The 24,354-nt window shown below is 47.7% G+C and overlaps 1 long non-coding RNA gene across 2 annotated transcripts in view; it reads left to right on the forward strand.

The window, feature by feature from the left end:
• The window catches only part of LOC146174976 (uncharacterized), a 91,060-nt gene that overhangs the window by 31,543 nt on the left and 35,163 nt on the right, over window positions 1–24,354 (forward strand). Inside the window, exon 1 of one of the 2 annotated variants that reach the window (XR_014701733.1) lies at window positions 17,579–17,685. The exons of the other annotated variant lie outside the window; for it this stretch is intronic. This is a non-coding gene — a long non-coding RNA (uncharacterized LOC146174976). Of the gene's footprint in view, window positions 1–17,578; window positions 17,686–24,354 lie in introns of those variants that run through there. 2 annotated transcript variants of the gene reach the window in all.

Consider the following 24,354-nt stretch of genomic DNA (forward strand, 5'->3'; position numbering starts at 1 on the left):
TAAACCCCTAAACTAAAGCAAACCCAATTCTCCGCTCCGGAAGTTAGGCCTACGTCACAGGAAGGCAAATACCGCACAGCACACCTCCCATCTTTTTTTGACGTTCGATTGACTTATTTGGCTCTCGTTAATTACCTAATTAATACGCAGCAACCATTCTGTCACTTGCACACCATTTCGTGAGGCTAAATCTGTTGGTAGCATTTTCATTTTCCGACATACCAACTAGTTTTTCTTTTATAACTCCAAAAAGGTTATGTCCATGCGAAACCCGCATACATAGCAATACAATGCTTTCGCATTAAAAATTTCATTTTGTGGGAAAAACTTTGGATAGTCGGTGAGAAGGCAGAAAAGGATAGCAGATGATCGGTGGCTTTACGATTCTTGACACTGACTCAGCACGTCGCAAGGTACTTGTTCTTCAATGCACAATACAAGGTAGTGGAATATGGTTGCAACCAAATTTACCCGTGTTAGCATCCCACGGTTCCTGCCTTGACATTACGCTTGTATCAATTTAACGTTATATTCTTATAATATATGCTTTTTGTAGGGCGCATAATGCTTTACGCTCTCTTGAGAATGGCGAGAAACACAAAACTCGTTTAATTTGCATAATGTCCAGTTGTTGATTTGCAGTTTTACGGACGCGTCAACATAACAACTTCTTGCAGAAGGCGCAGTAAATTTCCCTGTTGCGCGCAAATTCTCTTGTGAGGCGGCATCAGAAAACTTCCTTGCCTCACTTACGTATCCCGCGTTCTCCCTTCTAGACAAGAATAGTGCTCGGTGCGTCTACAAAATTCTTACTTGTCTCGATTTACATTTATCGGTTTCAGTAAGCATGACAGGGCACGATTGGTGGAGCCGGTCTGAGTATTACGAAGCAGCTTCATGCAAGTTTATTTTGAAGGCGGCAATTAAGCTTGCGCCAATGCTTACAAATTGCAATACCTAAGTGCATATTACAGTGAAGGTAATCAGCGCAGAATACAGCTATGCAGCTCCGATTACTGCTGCACCAATACATTTTACTTTTCAACTGATCAGACAAGATGTTTCTTAACTGACACAATGACAAGAGAATATTTTATTCTCATGATTTTAGCTCGTTCTAACGTGAAAGTTGTTGTTAATGCCAATGCTTCGAAACAAAATTTTAGATTTCATTTATTTCTATAAGAAGTATTTACGTTGAGCAAATATCTAATATTGTGCACGGAACGGAAAAATAAATGTCCAATAAAAATAGCTCTTCTTCAAGAATGTCGCCCATACACTTTCGGGGAATGTATGTCATGGTCGTCGCATTTACTCTCTTTATTTGCAGGATGCACATGTCCTCCTCCAGTACAAAGCTACTATCTCCGAACAAATGTTGCGTATTTCAACCTCACCACGTACAAATGCCAAATGATGATCGCCAATCTTGACAGCTGTAACAGCTTCGAGACTCTAGAAATGTGCGAGGAAGAATGCGGAAACGTTTTCAGAAAAAAGTGATGCGAGGTTGGATACAATGATGCTGGTAAGACATGATTTGTTCTAAATTTGATTTTATGTGGTGCTTCTGGCACCTGAAACAAAGACTTAGGTCATATTCCTGGGTGAGTTATAAGGCAATAGTTAAAACCAGCGCACATGCATTCATGCTTGTTATGCATTCATATTAGGAGTAATTATTGTGAAAAAAAAAACCTTTCCTAACTGTGTCCCGCCAGTTGCTGCTTTGCAAAATGTTTCTAGCTACATACTTATATAAACATATAGGATGCTTTTGGGCGCGCTGATTTCGTGAATTATGCACTGTGAATATCGTTGTATTCATTACATTTTATTACCTTAAAGCACCTAAAAAGAGGTGTTACATATGGGGTGGCAAGAGTAAAAATACATAATCACAATAACAGGAAAGTTTTCACATTTTCGATAAACTGTGGTGTGATGAGATGATGAAAACAATATTGTCCGGAAGGCCGTTCCGGTCTGCAGCTGGGCGAGGAAAACAGGAATTTGAAAACGTGATGGTGCGGGAACATGGACGGGCAAGTTGTAGCTGATGGCTGGTGCAATGTGCGGAAGGGGGGGGGGGGATTATAAGTGCGATGCGCATAAGGCTGTGAAAACGTTTGTAAATAAAGATAGGCTGGCAATTTCATTTCATTTTATTACCTTAAAGACCCCTAGCGGGGTATTACACAAGGGGTGGGATGAGCAGAAAAGGTACAAGAAAATGCAATATGTGATCACGTACAAAAAATGTTGTTTAGATTGCTATGAAACGAAAAAGGGCAGGTGATGTCGACGATATGCTGGGGAAGGCCGTTCCAATCTTTAGCTGCACGTGGGAAGAAGGAGGCTGAAAAAGTAACAGTTCGGGCACGTGGGCGAAAAACTTGAAGCGTGTGGCTAGTGAGGTGCAAAATGTAAAATGCTGGCGTGATGTAGAGGGCACGGTTAAGTAATGAGTGAAAGAACTTGTGCTATAGTGATAGTGTGGCTATGCGACGACTAACGGAAAGAAGCGATAGTGCTGATTTAGCGTTTAAGGCTGAAACACTGACGTCGTACGAGTAAGAAGAATGAAAAAACCTTGTAGCGCTGTTTTGAACGGCTTCTAAATCTTTTATGAGGTTAATATGATGCAGGTCCCATATGACGGATGCATACTCAAAATTAGGTCTAATGAGTGACTTGCAGGCGAGCAATTTCACGTGATGCCAGGTGAGGCGAAGGTGACGTTTAAGCAATCCCAGAGTTTTGTTAGCAGATGATATCACGTTAGCAACATGTGCATTCCATGTTAGGTCATTAGCTAATGTGACGCCTAAGTACTTGAAAGATGATACAGATTCTATGGACTCATTAGCGATTTTTTAATGGAAGGTATGACTCTTTTTGCGACGGGTGATGGAAAGAAGCTTGCATTTGCTAAGGTTCAGGGTCATAAGCCAATTTTCGCACCCCTGTTCAATTTGGTTAAGGTCCTGCTGGAGGGCTTCTTGATCGTTATGTTTGTTACTTGCATACCATACCAAATTGATACGAATTACGCAGTCGTCAGCGATAATTCAAATTTGGCAGGATACATACTGTGGGAGATCATTAATATATATTAAAAACAGTAGGGGCGCAAGAACGGAGCCTTGAGTTACCCGGGTGTTACAGGGAGAGGGTTGGAAGAGTGGTTGTTTACAATGACTGACTGAAAACAATTTGTTAAGAATTGGCCTTGATCCAGTTTAGCACGTTAGGATGTAAGTTTAGAATAGAAAGATTTTGTATTAATCGCTGATGTGAAACTTTATCTAATGCTTTAGCGTAATTCAGAAAGATGGCGTCAACTTGAAGGTTAGCGTCCAGGTCAACATGTAAGTTGTTGAGGAACGTGGCTAGTTGTGTTTCGCATGAATACCCCTTGCAGAAACCGTGTTGGAATGGGTGGAAGAAATTGTTAGAATCTAAGAAGACCATTACCTGAGAGTATATTCCATGCTCCATGATCTTGCAGGGGACGCTAGTTAGAGAAATAGGACGGTAGTTTAGGGGGGAATTTTTGTCACCTGATTTGTAGAGTGCAACGACCTTCCGAAGTTTCCAGTTTTCCGGAATGAGATCTGTAGAGAGTGATTGCTAGAACAATAATTCTAGATACACTGCACTAATGCACTTCCTGTTTTTTAGTAGTTTAGTGTTTATCTCGTCGCAGCCGGCTGACGAGGAAAGTTTCATTTTCTCAATTAAAGACGAGATGCCAGTTGAAGAAAAAGTTATTGCGTCCATCGGTGAGGTGGCATTAGAAGGAGGTATCCTGGAGGCGGGTGGCGCTTCTGGATAAAAACTGACGAGAACGCCGTATTGAAGATGTTAGCGCATTCTGTGTCGGAGGCTTGAATACCGGATGCATGACTGAGGGGCATTGAGTGTGATGGTCCGGGAGAGATAACGCAAAATTTTTGGGGGGTTATCGCATAGCATGCTCGGTAGGTCGCTGTTAAAAAATGCGTGTTTAGCATTGGTGACCCAAGTCGAGTATTCTTTTTCGGCTGAAAAGTATTTCTCCCACGCTTAGGAACTGCTTTTCAATTTGGCAGCGCGAAAAAGCCGCTTCTTTTTATTCTCGAGTCTTTTTAGTGTCTTAGAAAACCAGGGTTTAGAGCGATTTTCACGAAAAGTTATTCTAGGGATGGGGAAGTTTTGTGTTAGTTCGTGGAGTTTATCTTTAAATATTAGCCAATTCTCGTTAACAGATCTCAGGTTATAACCGGCTTCGAAGAGTGGGAAAAAAATGCTCAGTTCATGATTAATGGCATCGTAGTTACCCTTGTCATAGAGGGTGATCGTTTTCTTTTGTATTTCATAGCACTCGGTGCGGAAGGAAAAATCTGCTTGAATGACTTTATGGTCGCTAATGGGCTCTAAGTATGTAATGGATGACAAACTGTCAGGATGAGAGCTTAGTATTAAATCTAAAACGTTGCTCAATTTGCCTGCGAGGCGTGTTGGGCTCGTTACTAGTTGGTAAAGATTAAAGTTCGAACAAACATTTAGAAAATCTCTTGAATTTGCACTGATTGGCTGTGAACAAGAGGGGTTGAGCCAGTTTATTCCTGGATAATTAAAATCACCAAATAGAAGAATATGCGCATTCGGATAAGAGGTCATGAGCTGGTTGAGCATATTTTTGAGTTCGCGGGAAATGTTTGGGCTTGCATGCGGAGGCCTCTAACACACGCCGATTATCACTCAATGCGGTAAAGCACGGCACAAAAGCCACAGTACCTCAAAGTTAGATGGTAGGCGGATGGGTGAACAAGATAATTTCGGTCCAGCTGCGATCAGTACACCACCACCTCGAGAATCTGTGCGGTCCTTTCGATAAACAGAAAAATTTGGCAAATCGGCAATAACTTCAGCATCAGTGATATCATTAGTAAGCCAGGTTTAAGTTAACAAGAGCATGCTGCTGTTAGATGATGTGACTAAGATAGACACGCGTTCTCGTTCCGGCATAACACTGCGAATATTAGTGAAGGTTACAGAGAATGCAAAATGATTATTTAGTAAAGTACGGGGATGGGTATTGATTACTTTAAGGGGAGGTGACCGCTATGGTATCTCTTCAACGGTCTGCAATGAGATATCGTACATATAACGCTTAGCCCCAATGTGCAATGTCTTGTAGCGAAGCGAAAATTTAACGTTTTTTGATTTGGCGAAAGCTACAAGGTAGGTACGCGAGGTTTGGACCGATGCTGTAGGATGTGTTGTTTAGTTTCCGGGCATTAGAGAGAATATTGTCTTTAGGTTTGTAGGACGTGAATTTGGCTATTATTGGGCGACAGCGGTCGTCAGACTGGCGTCCAAGACGACGTGCGCGTTCTAGTTCTTTAGGGTCGATTGATATGTTAAAGCGATCCTGGAAGTGTCGAATGATTATTTCTTCAGCCTCAGCATATGTTTCGGTCGTATTAGTGTCTTCAAGGCGATAAAATATTAGATTGTTCCGCCGCGATCGATTTTCAGCGTCGTCCAGGCGTGTTTCTAATGTAGAGACAAAGCAGGCTGTCTGGGCGGCGTTAGTTTGGACAGTATCAAGGTCTGTTTGTAAGGTTTTTAGGGTTTGGTAGTGGTTCTCGAGGTCGGTCATTCTTTCGTTCAGATTGGAGATGGTTTGGTTTGTCGTTAGTAGGTTTTTTCGTTCGCCCACCTCGGCGATGAGTAGGGATTGACAGGCTGAAATTTTTAGCAGCTCGGCAAGAATGGTGTCAAACTCAGGACCGGGGTTAGTTTCAATATCACCAGATAACAACAACAGAAGGGAGCGGGAAAAATCGGCAGCGATAGCGCTCAGACACTGTGGGCTTGGCAATTCGACGACGGAGCGATAAGGGGGATAATCCGGATGCTGTTTTTAAGGAGGAAACGCTGATGTCATAAGAATACGATGAATGAATAAAACGAGCAGCGCGATTTTGAATACGGTTCAACAGTTTGCTGTCGCTTATATGGAAAGCTTTGTCGCCTAGGAAGACAGTCATTTCTTTATTAGGGCTTATTATAGTTCTGTTAGGCGGGGATCCAAACGACGGTAACGGTCACTGGTAGTGAGCAGGTACGGAGCGGCGATGGGTAGACAGCTAGTCCACAAAACCCCTTCTGGTTCTTCTCCCTCAGCCATCAGCCCGCATAATCATAACTTCTTTAAAATCTAGGTCCCCGTCGAAAACATTTGGAGGACGCTTAAGCTTCGCCTTCAAGAGTGGAACGCGATAGCGTTATTACATCGCAGGGGACGCTTTCCCAGCAGAAGCGCTACGGCGCAGCGATCCCGTCAGAGGCGTCCGGCATCAGACGCTGCACCTAGCAATCGCGCTGTGAGCGGAAAGAGGAGCCGCGTCGCCTAAACACCACTGGTCGAGTGACGCACGCTGGATATTGGAAGGGGAGAGAGCGAGAAAACTTATTAAACGCAAGGATATTGGGGCATCCTCGCATCGGTACCTGCGGCCCGAAGGGGAGAAGCGGGTGAGCGAAGATAGTGATCTAAACAAAGGAAAGACGCTTGATTTTACAGCCCGTGAGGGTGCACGGCGAAACGTCAGGGGCGAGTGGCGCGCCACGTGTCGGGGCAGCGCCGCACATGGAAGTTGCTTTTTATTTATGAAGTGCATGCCGGGATTTATCGCTCACGGCCAACGCCGCCGACGACACCGGCTTTTCTGCGACACGAGCTCCTTAACGTTACCGCGTTAAAAGGAGCCAACCTGGCGACTCAAGCAGACGAAACGATAACGGGATCGTAGTAGGGCTTCAAACGGTCGACGTGAACGATTTCACTTCAACGGCGCCGAAGGTCAGTGGAAAGGGGTAGATAATTTACAGCAGCAGTCCGTTTACAGAAAATAGGGTCCGTGGTGTTTGGAACATAACTTGCTGGCTAGGATCGGTGGTGTCGATGGCACCCAAAGCCACACGTGAGTGCCGGGAAAGAACGTGTGGGCAGAGTGACTGCTATCGCTTTTGTCGTTCTTCTGGGCTTACTATTGTGAAGTAAGAGAACGAGCGAGCTGGTGGTATTCTTCATCGTGTCTAGAAGCTTCTGCAAGCGAAATATACTCAGATGTAAGGACTGTAGCGGAGGATTGTGTCGAGAGGAGACAAAGGCCCATAGCCATACAACAGAAAAAATGCTGAGAAACCGGTAGTTGTTTGAACAGCGGTGTTGTAGCGTATATCACAAAAGAGAGAATGTTGTCCCGGTCGCATTGATTGGAGGCCATGTACTTGGACAACATGACACCCAGTTTGCAGTTGAAGCACTCTATGAGTCCGTTGGTTTGAGCATGGTAGGCGCTGCCTGTCCGTTGGATGGTTCGACATACATGAAGGAGCGCATCAACAACCTCCAATAAGAATGATTTGCCTCGATCACTTACAAGTTCACGGAGAGCCCCGTACGTAGAATGAAGTGGTTAAGAAAAAATGTGGTGATATTGGGAGCGGTGGCATCCTGAATTGCTGCTCTTTCCTCGTAGTGAGTCAAGTAATCGATTTTCACGACGATCCAACGAATCCCTGCGGGTGTGTTCGGAAGAGCTAGATACATATCGATGCCAACACGATCCCATGGTCGGTCTGGGCACGGCAGAAGCTGTAGTGCAGCCGGTGGATGGGGGAGAGGAGGCTTGCAACACTGGCAATCAATGCACGAGCGCACATACCTACTGACGAAGGTATACATACCAGGCCAGTAATAGCGCAGTCGCAACCATTCGTAAGTCTTAAACGCACCCACATGGCCACACTGGGGATCGTTATGATAAATTGCGTAGATATATAAGTACGGAGGTGGCGAGGTACGAGGAGCAGCCACTTACGGGCATCTGGCATATAGTTGCGTCGATAGAGGAGACGTTCACGAAAGGCGAAACGTTGCACTTGACGACCAAGGTCATTAGGGGCCTATAAAAGTGACGAGTTTGTGAGAACGATGAGTCATGTTAGCTACTGATCCTTACGCTGTTCCGATGGTATGTCGTCGATGGACAAGGAAGACAAGACGGAGCTGGAGGCAGAGGACAACGGAACGTCAGGCCGCACCGGCGAGCGCGATAAATCGCCGGCGTGTGAGTGATTGCACCCTGTACAATGGATGACGCGGATATCATATTCTTGTAGTCTAAGCGACCAGCATGCGACACGACCGGTGGGGTCTTTCACCAACAACACAAAGCGTGGTGGTCCGTGAAAACATCGGCGGTGCGTCTATGTAAGTAAGACTGAAATTGCTGAAGCACCCAAACAACGGCCAACCATGCCTTTTCTTTTATCGAGTAGTTGGTTTCAGTCAACGTTCGACTTGCGTATGCCCCAACGTATTAATCAACGCCAATTTTTCATTGTGAAAGAACAATGCCATTGCCGGTGCCGCTGGCATTGGTGCGCACTTCGGTAGGAGCATCCGGGTCAAAATGGCTTAATTTAGAGGGCGAGGTAAGTATTATTAATACTTTTTAAATTCAGTATCGCAGCCCAGCGACTTGGCAGAAAGATAATTGTGAGCGCCGAAAAGTCTCGTTAGAAGGACACTGATGCTACAAAATTTCCGAACGGAATGCCTAAAATAGGAACTCAAGCCTATAAAGCTCCGTAGTTGCTTGATAGATGTTGGCTTCGGGAACTCAGAAACAGCGCGGAGTTTAGATGGATCAGGAAGGATGTCAACATCGACATTGAATGCCCTAAAACATTTGGTTGGCGAGCGGCGAAATGGCACTTTTTCATATTGAGCTGCAGACAGGCGTCGCTAAGACATTTCAAGACAGTTTCAAGACGAGTCGGATGGGTAGCGAAGTCGGAGCAAAAAAATACCACGATAACATTCAAGCAATCTTTAAAGACGCGCGCCACTTCAAATCGCGGAGAATATTGTCCATCATGTGTTCAAAGGTGGCGGGAGCATTAAAAAAGACAAACGGCATGATGTTGAACTAATTTAGCCGGTCAGGAGTGAACAAAGCTGTCTTGTGGCGATCTTCCTCAGAAATTTAAACTTTCGAGTAGCCAGATCACAAATCGATTGAAAAGAAAACATCCGCTGCATGCAGAGTGTCAAGTGCGTTGTCTATGAGTAGTAGAGGATAGCCGTCCCTTCGTGTGATCACATTCAGAAGGTGGTAGTCCACGCAGACTCGAGTAGACCCCGGTTTTCATCTCGACTGAAACGACCGGGGATGCCCAAGGGCTATTGGAAGGCTGAATGACACCTCTACGAATCATGTAGTCGACTTGCTCAATAATAATGCGGCGCTCCGAGGATGAGACACGATAAGGACCTTAGCGTAATGGGGCGTGCGTACCAGTTGAGATGGGCAACAAATAATATGCGCCCAAAGATGGCTGCTTGATGTCAAAAGAAGCTCGGAATCGGTTCAACAATAGAGGAGCTTGATTCATTGATCAGGAGAGAGAGCTTAGTCAGCGGCTTTGTCGAAGGCAGACGGAGGTGATGAATGGGGACGAGGACGAAGTGGGCTAAGGGCACTGACGCTGTCGAAGATTGCTTCGACGCAGCAGTCATGGAGGATAATAAAAATTTATGACGTAGAGGATGTCTTAAACTGTGAATCTAGCCGTGAAGGTACCTAGCTGTGTGATGTGATGAGCAGTGGCGGTGCGCAGAGAAGCCCAAAAATAAGGCTGAACAACGTTTCCTAGTAAGCGGCACACTCTAAGGTAAATAATCAACACAGCAGACCAGTATCTACAAGCGCAAGGGTACAAACATTTTCAATTGCAAGTTCGATTAAATTCTTTGGTTGCATAGCAGGTGGCTGCGGAGCTCCAGTTTGAGGAAATGGAAGACAAATCCCACAACCTCCACCAATTGTTAAGCGGAGATCCAGGCACTGGTAGCGGGAACTGGTAGGGAGCAGGACCGGAGCGGTGGAGGCTTAGTTTCTTGACAGCTAGTCCGCAAAAGTACGTTTTCCTGTCCCTCAGCCATCAGTCAGCATAATCATAACTTCTTCTTTACAAATATTATATTTTACTTAAACATGACTTTTTCTGCACAAGCGAAATAAAGGCAATGCGGTCACAAGTCGAACGCTTTATCGTAAAAAATACTTGAAATTAGGTTTCAGCCTGTCACCACAAATTTGTATTTTTCTTGCAAACAAACGCGCTGTTGGTTAGTTTGATATGAATATCGAGAATGTTGTAAAACTGGATGTGCGGTAGTATGGCTAAGCGCCGGAATATTTGAGCTTCCCAATCTTGGTGCGTTGCATATTGCCGCGAATTTTTGGTATTGTTCTGTCGCAAATTCTTTTTGTCTGCTGGCATACGGTCATAACACTTTGCACGAGCTGCACAGAAAGTGCTCGTTATTATTTTCTTTATTTACGTTAAATGTCGCCAGGACATGCCTTTTTCATTTACTTTGCAACCCAAGATGTGCCGAGAGGTATGTCGAATAATTTCATCCACAGTGATTCGTTTCCAAAATACGCCAGGCCATATTTATCTATTACGTCTTTATCTGGATTCATTTTCGGCGAATTCTAATTGAGCACTAACGAAAGCCACCAGTATTCGTAGCTCGATGACCGCCGACTATGCCTGCTGTCGGCGAAGCCACATTCCTTAGTTCCTATGCGGGTGCGGGTAAGGTCAATAAAGAGTTCATTTATTCTAACGCCAGTCTCTTCGTTTGCAGCTTTTGGCTTTGTCACCAACACATTACCCACTCAGGATATCGGCAAAATAGGTAACCACGCGGTTTAGGCGTGAAGAAATAGAAATTGTAATAGGGCGTTTATTGACGCTCAGATGGAGAGCTGTTAGGAGAGGACCTTGCAACGGCGAGCCCAGCGTACTTCTTCCTTGTCTTCGTCGCACAACGCACTGGTGCATGTTGATGGCTGAAGGGCTGACTATCACAGTACATTTTCCCCCGGGTAAAAAAAAAAGGAGCCATCCTGGCGACTTATGGCGCGGAAAGCACAGCGGGGTCATAGAATGGCTTCAATCGGTTCACGTGAACTGTTTCACGACCACGGCGACGCAAGTCCGCAGAGGGCGTGACGGGCTCAACTACGTAGTTGACTGCAGATGTTTGCTGGAGGACCCTATATGGCCCGTGGTAGCGAGCAAGAAGTTTCTTTGAAAGGCCAGGGATTGTGGAGGGCACCCAGAGCCACACCAGAGAGTTCGGGAGATATGACGAAGCTTCGCCGGTATCACGGAGGTATTTTTGTTGCCACTGATTTTCTGTTGTGAGAGAGCGGGCGAGCTGACGGCATTCTTCTGCGTATGTGACGGCATCGGATAGGGGGGAAGATTCGGAAACGTCAGGGCGGTAGGGAAAAAGTGTGTCCATGGTACAGGGTGGCTCGCGCCCGTAAAGGAGAAAGAATGGAGAGAATCTAGTAGTGGTCTGTGCCGCGGTGTTATATGCGTAAGTAACAAACGGTAGAACTTGGTCCCAATTGGAATGGTCGGTGTTCACGTACATAGCCAGCATGTCACCGAGAGTGCGGTTGAAACGTTCTGTGAGTCCATTCGTCTGAGGGTGGTACGAGGTAGCGGTGCGGTGTATGATGCGGCATTCTTTCAGGAGAGCCTCAAGAGCGTCTGATAAGAAAACGCGTCCGCGGTCACTGAGCAGTTCGCGAGGGGCACCATGGCGAAGAACCAGGTTTTTCAGAATAAAGGCAGCCACGTCGCGTGCGGAAGCAGAGGGCAGTGATGATGTCTCAGTGTAGCGGGTCAGATGATCCACTGCCACGATAATCCAGCGGTTGCCAGCTGAAGTTGTAGGAAGGGGACCGTATAGATCTATGCCGACACGATCAAACGGACGGGCAGGACAGGGCAACGGCTGCAATGAAGCAGGAGACTTGAGAGGAGTTTTTCGGCGTTGGCAAGACTGGCAAGAGCGGACAAAATGGCGGACGAAGCGGTACATTCCACGCCAGAAGAAGCGTAGACGCAAGCGCGTGTAGGTTTTCAACACTCCGCCGTGGGCGCACTGGGGATCAGTATGGAAAGCAGCACAAATTTCGGCGCGGAGATGACGGGGGATGACTAAAAGCCACTTCCTTCCGTCGTGAAGATAATTGCGGCGATAGAGCAGCCCGTCACGAATTGAAAAATGGTGAGCTTGGCGGGCAAGCGCCCTAGACAAACGACCTGGAGAGTGACTTGAAAGAAAGTCCAGAAGTGTAGATATCCACGGGTCGCGTCGCTGTTCCGTGGCCATGTCGATAGTGGCAAGCGAAGACAAATCGTAGGCGCAGATCTCATCAGACAACGAAGAGAGAGGCAGCGGTGAGCGCGAAAGAGCGTCCGCGTCAGTATGCTTGAGGCCTGAGCGATATATGACACGAATGTCATACTCTTGGAGGCGAAGAGCCCAGCGAGCAAGGCGGCCGGACGGGTCCTTGATGGACGCCAGCCAGCACAGAGCGTGATGATCAGTGACCACATAAAATGGTCGGCCATAGACATACGGACGGAATTTGCCGATGGCCCAAATAATGGCCAAGCATTCTCTTTCCGTAACAGAATAATTTGACTCTGCCTTGGTCAAGGTGCGGCTTGCGTACGCCACCACATAGTCTCGGATACCAGGTTTGCGTTGGGTGAGAACGGCGCCTATCCCAATACCGCTAGCGTCAGTGTGAATCTCAGTTGGCGCATTCGGGTCGAAGTGGCGGAGGATGGGAGGCGAAACCAAAAGACGGCGTAAAGTGTTGAAGGCGTCATCACAAGCAGGTGTCCATGCGGAGAGGTCGGAGCTGCCGGAGAGGAGCTGGATGAGAGGAGCAATAATAGAGGCGAAATTTAAGATGAAGCGGCGAAAGTAGGAGCACAGGCCGATGAAACTTCGTAGCTGCTTCAGTGATTTTGGGCGTGGGAATTCGGCAACTGCACGAAGTTTGGTGGGATCGGGAAGAATGCCATCCTTAGAAACGACATGACCTAGAATAGTTAGTCGGCGAGCAGCAAAGCGGCACTTCTTCAGATTCAGTTGGAGGCCGGCGGTAGCGAGACAAGTTAGAACGTCCTTCAGTCGGAGCAGGTGGGATTGAAAATCGGTAGAAAAGACTACGATATCATCGAGATAGCAAAGACAGGTTCGCCACTTGAATCCACGAAGCACAGTGTCCATGAGGCGTTCAAATGTGGCCGGGGCGTTGCAAAGCCCAAAGGGCATGACGTTGAATTCATATAATCCATCTGGTGTGATGAAGGCAGTTTTAGAGCGGTCAGCGTCATCCATTGGCACCTGCCAGTAGCCAGATCGTAAATCCAACGAGGAGAAAAACTCGGCGCCCTGCAAGCAGTCCAGTGCGTCATCGATGCGTGGCAGAGGATAGACGTCCTTGCGCGTGATCTTGTTGAGCCGGCGGTAGTCGACACAAAACCGGAAGGAGCCATCTTTCTTAGGTACCAACACAACTGGAGACGCCCAGGGACTGTGGGATGGCCGAATGACACCACGACGGAGCATGTCGTCCACATGATCAGCAATTACTTGGCGCTCCGAAGCCGACACACGATAGGGGCGCTGGCGCAAAGGTGCGGTTTTGCCGGTGTCGATGGTGTGCTCTACGACAGACGTGCGGCCCAAGTCAGTTTGAGGAAGTTCGAATGAAGAAGCGAAGTTCTGCAAGAGGGCGACAAGTTGATCACGTTGCGCAAGTGGAAGATCAGCATCAATAGCATGTTGGAAAACGTCGGAGGGCGTCGAAGCTGTCGCAACATCGTAAGAGCACAGACTAACGTCGAAGGAGGGGGTTGAGTCAGCAAGAGTGGTGATATGACCGGGATCAAGCTCTTCAAGACGTCCAATGCATTCGCCACGGAGCAGGACTGCTGGGCAAGAAAATGGGTTCGAGGCGTAAAGTGCACTCTTGCTGTCTTGAATTTCGAGAACTGCGAACGGAAAAAGGAGGCAGGGATGACGGGAGGCGGCTTCGGAAGGTGTAAAAATCGCAGTCAAAGGAGTTACCCACTCACAAGACAGTGGTACGAGGGCAGCGGAGAACGGAGGAATGTCGGTGTCATGGGCGACGAGAAGTTTTGCAGTGCGGGGAGGGGTATCACAGAAGGGGGCATCACAGAGTGGGGCGAAGGCAATTTGCGCACGAGCACAGTCAATAACGGCTTGATGAGTCGATAGAAAATCGTATCCGAGGATGATATCATGCGAGCAGTTCGGCAGAACAATAAACTCGATGGGGTACAAGACGTCTTGAATGAGCACACGGGCTGTGCAAGATGCGGAGGGGTGAATGTGCTGTGATGAGGCGGTGCGGAGCGAAAAGTCGGAAATCGGAGTGGTCACTTTGCGAATTCGACGGCAGAGCGCTTCACTGATGACGGAGACGGCTGCACCGGTATCGACGAGAGCGAGAACTGTGGCGCCTTCTACAGAAACTTTGATAACATTAGCGGGGCGACACGGAGGACTTGAGGAATTCGAAACAAGCGCAGTTCTTGCCCCCGGAACTGCGACTGTTAGTTTCCCTCAACGGTGTTGTTAGAACGTCGCAGCATTGGAGAAAGCGATCGGCGCCGAGGAGAATGTGATCGACGAGTGGCATACGTTTGGCGATCTTGTGAGACAAATTGAGAACCGGGCGGAATCATTTGCGAGCGTGAGTCGGTATCGTACGGATAAAGTCGAATGTCAGGCTGTGAAGGTTGGAGGCGCTGGCGACAAAGGCGTGCAACATGGCCCGGGCGACCGCAGGCATAGCAAATCGGAAGGTTGTCCGTAGTACGCCAAGGTTTCATAGGATGTGGGCGGAACCTTGAGGGTGGAGCTTGGAACGAAGGCTCAGCATGCGGCGGTGACCGGTAGGCAGGGACCTGCACATAGGAGCCAGACGTGGGCGAAGGTGGTGGCCTAGCCGTTACTTGGGCATACGTGAGAGGTGCCGTCACAGGCGGCAGCACGGGGTTGGACGGCAAGACATCAGCGACGTGTTCTTGCACGACACGGCGTATAGTAGGGGCCAAAGATGGAGCCAGTTCAGGAACGAGGCGGCCCGAGTCTTGAAAATAGGGAAGGAGTGAGATTTGACGTGCGACCTCTTCACGAATAAAATCTTTGATCTGTTGATTCAGCGGGCTCCCTTCAGAAGTTGGCGAACCGCCCAGGGCTAATGCGGATACGCCTTCGTCGCACACACTGGAGCGGCGCCTAGAAGCGCGCCGCTTTCGGAGCTCGTCGTAGCTCTGGCAAAGCTTCACGAGTTCACTAACACTGGTGGGATCTTTCGCTACCAGCATCTGGAAGGCGTCCTCAGAAATACCTTCGAGGATGTAGCGGATTTTGTTAGCTTCCGGCATGGCCGGGTCGACTCGTTTGCAGAGATCAACGACGTCTTCTATGTAGCTAGTAAAGGTCTCATCAGCGCGCTGAACACGATCGTGCAAACGTTGTTCGGCACGAAGCTTACGCACTGCCGGGCGGCCGAACACTTCAGCGAAATTCTTTTTAAATGTCGACCAAGATGACAGGTCAGCCTCATGGTTGCGAAACCAGAGGTTCGCCACGTCCGTCAGATAGAATATGACGTTACTGAGCTTGTATGAGTCATCCCACTTGTTGTAGCTGCTTACTCTTTCATATGATGACAGCCAGTCGTCGACATCTTGGTCGGCCGTGCCACTGAAGAGGCAAGGGTCACGCTGGCGCACGACGCCAGAACACATGATCGTGGGTGGAACGGCCGGCAGCGTAGAAGTGGACTGGTCTTGCATGGCGGTTGTCGAGGGTAGTGTACGGCTTCGCAGTTCCAGTTTGGATGGGATCGTACCCAGCACCTCCACCAATTGTAATAGGGCGTTTATTGACGCTCAGATGGAGAGCTGTTAGGAGAGGACCTTGCAACGGCGAGCCCAGCGTACTTCTTCTTTGTCTTCGTCGCACAACGCACTGGTGCATGTTGATGGCTGAAGGGCTGACTATCACAGTACAAAATCAACAAAGCATTGCAATGTTTAAGCATTTTCTGACACTAATCGACTAACATTATTTTTCAGGTTATCAACAAACATTTTGTCGACTTGAACATTTCTCCTGACTGATGTGGCGATCTCTTAACGAAAAAGTTTAATTTAAATAAAAAACTACGAACAATATCTTGCGTTCTGAATAACCAAATTCATTTCGTACTTCAAGCTTGGGGTTAATAACAAGTATCTGTCAGGGTATGTGAAAGGAAAGTATACGAAAGAATCTAATTTCGTGGCCAAAGGGCAACGGCATGGAGCAGACTTGGTATTATAAAAGTACTGCTCCTAAAATTTTGCTTCCAGCTACTGATCATAAATTGTTCTCTTTTAGTGGCAAATTAGGTCAGTGCATAGAACAATGAATCAGCCTAGAGTTATTCTCATGATCTAAAGGACAAGAACTATACCACCAGTGTTAAATAATAATGACTTTCCTTATATATAAAAGAGAATAATCATGAGTTATGTACCACTGAAGATGTAGGTTTTAATTTTCCTAGAGCGTAATAGACCTAAGGTTGTGCAAATCGAATCTCTTTCGGTTGAAATTATTAAATAAATAATGAAGTGGCATCGGGGTCGATTCATGCATTTCACAACCGACTTACTATTTGTGCAACAGCGGCGAATAATTTAGAGGTTCAAAATTCTGATACGTCCAAATCCCCCCTCACTGTGTGACTTTGAACACCGTAACTTTCCTTTATATAACATAAGAAGCCTCCTTCCTAAGCGCTATGCTCCGGATGGATGGATGGATGGACGTAGAGACGGACGGACGGATGTATGTATGTATGTATGTATGTATGTATGTATGTATGTATGTATGTATGTATGTATGTATGTATGTATGTATGTATGTATGTATGTATGTATGTATGTATGTATGTATGTATGTATGTATGTATGTATGTATGTATGTATGTATGTATGTATGTATGCAGGCATGTATGTATGTGTGTATGTATGTATGTATGTATGTATGTATGTATGTATGTATGTATGTATGTATGTATGTATGTATGTATGTATGTATGCAGGCATGTATGTATGTATGTATGTATGTATGTATGTATGTATGTATGTATGTATGTATGTATGTATGTATGTATGTATGTATGTCAGCAAAGCGACGTCCATTGGTGATGATCACAGTTGAAAGAAAAACATTTCCGGCAGCTGCAATTCAACAGTAGGAGCGTAGCCTCCGCTATCGAGTGAACTGCCTGGCGTAGCGGATCTGCTTAAAGCGGATATGGCTTCCGATAATGAAAAGCGATGAGTTGTGACATTCCAGAAATTTTAATTAAACCTGCACTACGGTAGAGTAAAGTTTGAACGATTTGCAAACCTGTACTGACAATAGTAACCTTTGATCGAAAAGCAAAGAGTCAAGTTTATGAAAGCTACGAATGGAATAAAGTTCAAATTTGTCAGACATGATATACGCACCTTTCACAATCATAAAAGAAAGATTAAAAATATGTGGCCAGCTTATAAGGAACAGTTGTCGCTTCCTGAGCACCAACCTCCTTCCATCTTTTGAAGAGGTACTACCTGCCAGGATGCCCCGCTTCCCATTTCTGCTTCTGGTTGCACTGTTCTCTACGGTGCTCCTTGCTGCAGGCGTAGAGTCTAGAAAAGGTACGTGACAGCCAAGTGTGATGGTTATAGAAATTTGGTTACTTGAGTGCAAGTTTAGGTAATAAATTGACTACCGCAAAAAAACTACTTCTTGTATGGAAGCAATACAGCTTCGCTGTACTTCTAAATATAGGTTAAATAAGCTAATATTCTGCATCAGTGCCGAACATCCATGCTAGGGCCGGCATTCAATAATGAAGCTATAAATATAAAACACAGTTTCCTGGATTTAAGACTGACCTTGCTTTTCTAAAAAGTAATGTGCTTAACAATACTTCATGAAATGTTATACTGTAATGCATGCAATGCCTTACATTTGCATATTACGCGTAGTAAATCATTTAAAATTATTGATTGTTACAATATGCTATTGTCACGTAGCGGTGACGAGGTTGACGACACAAATGAAGGGGCCGATGATTGCACTAAAGAAACTCTTTATTTGGGCTGACTTGCGCCCGCAAAAGAACTAAGCAACTCGGCGGCGGCGATAGAAACAAACGTGCTCGTCGATCGTCGAACAAAGAATTGCCCGTCACACTCGGCAGCGCTCAATTTAAAGGCTGCACAGAACAATCTAGATAACGTCGCAAACAGCTACCAGCACGGGCTGGAACATTGTGGAAAGACACCCGAGTGGCCGGAACCTTCCAGACAGATCTCGGTGCGTCTTGCGCTACGACAAAACTGATAAAGGTGTGACTCGCGACATCGAGCAGTAACAAACAAAGATTACAGAACTGATACGCGGTCCAGAATCAGAGTGATAAGCCTGTATGCCGGCGGCTGTTAAAAAACAACAAATACTGTTTTGCAGGTTTCGCGGCATTACTCCCCCCTTAAAAAAACATCGCCTCGATGTTTCAAAACAAAGAAACTTAAACATAAACACTGCAAAGTATAAACACCACAGATTCTTTAACGCGCGTAATATGGCTTCAGTCGTACAACATGTACAATTTCTGGGCGTGCGCGTCGCCGTCGTGATGCTAACGTTCCGTCGGGAATGACTTCATAGATCAGTGGTCCGACGCGGCGAATAATTTTGTACGGCCCAAAGTATCGGCGCAACAACTTTTTACTTAGTCCGCGACGGCGAATTGGTGTCCAAACCCACACTTGGTCTCCTGGATTGTACTCTGCGTGGCGTCGTCGTAAATTGTATCGTCGGCTGTCGGTGCGCTGTTGGTCTTTAATACGCAGCCGTGCGAGTCGTCGGGCTTCCTCTGCACGCTGCAGGTAGGCGGCGACGTCAAGGTTGTCTTCGCTGGTTACGTGCGGCAGCATTGCGTCGAGCGTCGTCGTGGGCTCCCTGCCGTACACAAGCTTAAACGGGGTCGCTCTGGTCGTCTCCTGGACTGCCGTGTTATACGCGAAGATCACGTACGGCAAGATGGCGTCCCAGGTCTTGTGTTCAGCGTCGACGTACATAGCGATCATGTCCGCGATCGTTTTGTTCAGGCGCTCCGTAAGGCCATTGGTCTGGGGATGGTACGCAGTTGTTCGTCGATGGCTTGTGTGACTGTATTCCAGGATGGCTTGCGTCAACTCTGCCGTAAACGCCGTTCCCCTGTCCGTGATGAGCACTTCTGGGGCGCCGTGTCGCAAGAGAATTTGTTCGACAAAAAATTTGGCGACTTCTGCCGCGGTACCATTTGGTAGTGCTCTTGCTTCGGCGTAACGGGTAAGGTAGTCAGTGGCCACGATGATCCACTTGTTACCCATAGACGAAGATGGAAAGGGGCCGAGGAGATCCATCCCAATTTGTTGAAAGGGCAGGATTGGGGGCGGAATCGGGTTTAGTAGTCCTGCTGGTCTGTTCGGCGGCGTCTTGCGTCGTTGGCACTCACGACACGTCTTCACGTAGTGGGCAACTTCGGCAGGCAGTCGCGGCCAGTAATACTTCTCCTGGATTCGACGCAACGTGCGCGCAAATCCGAGGTGGCCTGCTGTTGGCTCATCGTGCAACGCCTGCAGAATTTCTTGCCGAAGGGTTTTAGGCACTACGAGAAGCTGCGCGGTCTTGTTAGGTGCGAAGTTCTTCTTCACGAGGAGGCCATTGCTTAACGTGAAGGATGATAAATGTCGTCTGAACACACCAGGAGGGGAAGCGGTCTTTCCTTCAAAGTAATCGGCTAGCGCTTTCAGCTCAGGGTCTGATCGCTGTTGTTCTGCGAAACTGCTGGCGCTTACCGGTCCCAAAAAGGCGTCGTCGTCATCGTCCTTCGGGGGAGCATCGACCGGAGCGCGGGATAAGCAGTCTGCGTCTGAATGCTTCCGGCCCGACTTATAGATTACAGTCATGTCAAATTCTTGAAGTCGTAGGCTCCATCTGGCAAGGCGGCCGGAAGGATCTTTCAAATTAGCCAGCCAGCAGAGCGCGTGATGGTCGCTTACCACCTTGAATGGTCGGCCGTATAGGTATGGACGAAACTTAGAAGTGGCCCAGATGATTGCAAGGCACTCCTTCTCGGTCGTCGAGTAATTGACTTCGGCTTTTGTGAGGGATCTGCTAGCGTAGGCGATTACTTTCTCCTGTCCGGCACTCTTCTGGACAAGAACGGCGCCTAGGCCCACACTGCTCGCGTCGGTGTGAATTTCGGTCTCGGCGTTTTCATCAAAGTGGCCAAGTACAGGAGGGCATTGCAGGCGGCGCTTAAGTTCGTCGAAGGCTTCTCCTTGCGGCGCTTCCCATTTAAAAGGTACGTCAGCCTTTGTAAGCTGCGTCAACGGTTCGGCGATCCGCGAAAAGTTTCTGACAAATCGTCGATAATAAGCGCACAGCCCAAGGAATCGGCGCACAGCTTTCTTGTCGGCAGGCGGTGGGAATTGTGCGATTGCAGCTGTTTTCTCCGGGTCTGGGCGAATACCGTCCTTGCTAACGATGTGACCTAGGAACCGGAGTTCTTCGTAGGCGAAGTGACACTTCTCTGCTTTTAGCGTTAGTCCCGATGACTTGATGGCTTCCAGCACTGTCTGTAGTCGTTTTAGGTGGTCTTCAAAGTTTGACGAGAAGACAACAACGTCGTCCAAATACACCAAACAAATTTGCCACTTCAAGCCTGCCAGGACTGTGTCCATTACTCGTTGAAACGTGGCTGGTGCGGAGCAGAGCCCAAATGGCATCACCTTGAACTCATAAAGGCCGTCCGGTGTGATGAATGCGGTCTTTTCGCGATCACTTTCGTCGACCTCAATTTGCCAATATCCGCTCTTCAGGTCCATCGATGAGAAGTACCTTGCATTGCAGAGCCGGTCGAGAGTGTCGTCGATGCGGGGAAGCGGGTAGACATCCTTCTTCGTTATGCTATTCAAGCGGCGATAATCAACGCAGAAGAGAAGTGTGCTGTCTTTCTTCTTGACCAAAACGACTGGTGCCGCCCAGGGGCTGTTCGATGGCTGGATTACGTCATCACGCAGCATTTCCTCAACTTGATCGCGAATGGCCTGGCGTTCTCGCGGCGATACACGATAAGGGCTTTGGCGCAGAGGTCGGGCGTGTTCGTCCGTTATTATGCGATGCTTGGCCAGTGGTGTTTGTCGTACCTTCGATGACGATGAGAAGCACTCCCCGTAGCTTCGAAGCAGACTGAGAATCTGGTCTTTCCTGTTGTGGGTCAATGCCGGGTTGATGTCAAATGTGGGCTGACGGAATAGGTCCGGTGCGTCTTCCAGCGTTTGGTCGTGGAGGGAGAATACATCTTTGAGGTCGGCTAATTCGTCGAGAAAAGCGATCGTCGTGCCCTTGTTGAGATGCCGGTATTCTTCGGTGAAGTTTGTTACCCAGCACCTCCACCAGATGTCACGTAGCGGTGACGAGGTTGACGACACAAATGAAGGGGCCGATGATTGCACTAAAGAAACTCTTTATTTGGGCTGACTTGCGCCCGCAAAAGAACTAAGCAACTCGGCGGCGGCGATAGAAACAAACGTGCTCGTCGATCGTCGAACAAAGAATTGCCCGTCACACTCGGCAGCGCTCAATTTAAAGGCTGCACAGAACAATCTAGATAACGTCGCAAAGAGCTACCAGCACGGGCTGGAACATTGTGGAAAGACACCCGAGTGGCCGGAACCTTCCAGACAGATCTCGGTGCGTCTTGCGCTACGACAAAACTGATAAAGGTGTGACTCGCGACATCGAGCAGTAACAAACAAAGATTACAGAACTGATACGCGGTCCAGAATCAGAGTGATAAGCCTGTATGCCGGCGGCTGTTAAAAAACAACAAATACTGTTTTGCAGGTTTCGCGGCACTATTTCACGCTGAATTGTTAGCAATGATTTACCTGCAATTATTAACCCTAGTGAAACTTTTTGCTTTGCTATTGTAATTAGTCCAGCGTATCTTTATGGCTGCGATCATGGGAATTCAATTACGTTATCGAAAACTATAGTACTAAAAATTTCTAACCTATTGAAAATTTCGAGGTACTGTATTTTAGTGAATAAGTGCGTGAAGTAAAGTGACTAAACTACTAAAATACGACTACAGTCAAGTTGAGGAGAAGGGCTGGTCGACAATGTTTGAGCAACAGTGGAATCAGAGCCCACGTTTCCTGTATTTAGAATGCCAAAAGTACCAAGCTACCACTTCTGGTCACCTTCATTACCGCAAATTGCACTCTTGCCTAATTCTTACCGTGGTATTCACAAATACGCCTTCACTCAAAATTCTACTCCAAGCGGCCCTGGGGGCCCGTTTTTAGTTTGAGAAAGCAGCCTCCACTGGAATCGCTCCCTGAGCGGCGGGGAAAACGAGTTTTCTCGAGAGTCTTGAGTCGGTGATGACGCTACCTTGGCCGCTCCTCGACAGCCATTCCGCTTGTAAACATGGCGCACATTGTATCGCTCACTCGCTGTGTGGACTTCTTTATGCCTGTATACCAAACTTTTCACGAAAGCGAATACGACGCGGAGGCACCGAACCTTTCTCTAAAAGCATCGGCTGAGAGCCACAGCGACCCTGAACTTGCGTCATGCTATCCTTTTACGAATACTCCCATAGCTAGCCTCCTGCCGTCCCTGCCGCTCACGCTGAACATTGATAACCGTGATCAGTCACTGATGTATGTGCTGTGTTGATCGCTGCATCATCGCGATTCGCTTGTGTGGCGCGGAGACATTTCAAATCGTCACTGGATAAATGGAGAACTTTTCGAAGCCTAATGAGTGCAGAGCAGAGGCGCGCTTTGACCGTCAATGGTGAGCTCGCCCGCGGCCGGACTCGAGATTCGAGCCCGGCGGCGCAATCTCGGTGGCTCGCCCTATGCGCTTCCGCAGACGGCGACCAACTTGTGGGGGAACAGCGTGTTCCCCCACCTGTTCCCCCACAACAGCGTGGGGAACAGTAAGCTGGGGGGCACCGGAGGCGCGGTGGGACTGTGGCGACCAGCAGATCTGTGCTGCAGACCGCGCATCAATGGCTTCCCCTTCGCTCGAGGGTACGGACCATCGCCAGGCGCGCGGCGCTGTAGAGGGAGCGCGTTGGTCTGCTCGTCTTACGGAGGGATATTCGCGGCTTACGAAGGGCATGGCTTTTCAAGCATGCTTTCAATCAGGATTCCCAAGTCGTTTGGAAACCGCATGCGGCATGTGCTTCTGGAGAGTGGAATTTAGTGTGAATGAGCTGCAACGCGCTGCGCAGCAGCACTCGTGTTTTCACCGCTCGCCCCCGAGCCGCCCCAGCCCAATCAAGGAGCCATGCTCATAAGAGTTGGTGGCTGTTACTTTTATTTCTGCAATATATTTTAATGACTCTCAAATCCCGGCAATAAAACTAACTCCGTCAATGCCTGGCAATAACAAAAAGGCTAAGGGGCAAAGGTCAAGCGAAGATCTTACACCAAAAAAAAAAAATTACCCAAAGTATTCACATTATTTCTCGAAGCCACGGTGATGATCTGCGTGAACTACGTCATCAGTAGCGGCTGTTGCTAGATGCAAAAGCATTTTCGGCGATGTTTCATAGCCAACTTTTCATCCCGTCCACAAAAAAAGTTCCCTTACGCTTTTAACATTGAGGTCGCTTGCGAAAGTTGTTTAGAAGACTTGCCATGAAAAACTCCATCTTACACACTTCAGCACGCAGTCTCGGGCCAATAGTTCACCTTATTCTGACCTCCATACGCCACTCCCGCGGCTTTGAGTGGAGGAGGTATTCTCGAGAACTTGTAGGAGGAAACGCCGAGGGGCATTCATGAATCTGAATTTGCCCTGGAGTGGAGGAGTGGCTGTAATATCCACTACAAGGAGTGGAGGTGGAGCGTCCAGTCGAGGCGCGTTTGTGAATACGGGCGTATATTTTCACCTCCACAGCTCGCGCACACGTCACGAAATTGCAGTTACAGTTACAAGTAGCGGGCGGAACAAGGCATTTATTGAAATACTCTTAGATAATTGTAGTTTTTAACGTCATATAAATAAGGAAGTAGAGCATTCAGGCCAATCTATGGGAACAACGCGGCAGCGCAAAGAACGGCGAGAACACAAGAATGTGACAGACGTGACGTTGTGTATGATCAACAAATACGAATACAGAAGGTGCCGTATGGGGGACAAGCATAGGTCTACCAGCAGATTGAAATAAAATATAAATTTTGATTTGGTTTGGTGGGGTTTAACATCCCAAAGCGACTCAGGCTATGAGAGACGCCGTACTGGAGGAC

The sequence above is a fragment of the Amblyomma maculatum genome, chromosome 11 (genome assembly GCF_055883805.1).
Source record: "Amblyomma maculatum isolate TAMU_Amacu chromosome 11, ASM5588380v1, whole genome shotgun sequence".
Classification (NCBI taxonomy): domain Eukaryota; kingdom Metazoa; phylum Arthropoda; class Arachnida; order Ixodida; family Ixodidae; genus Amblyomma; species Amblyomma maculatum.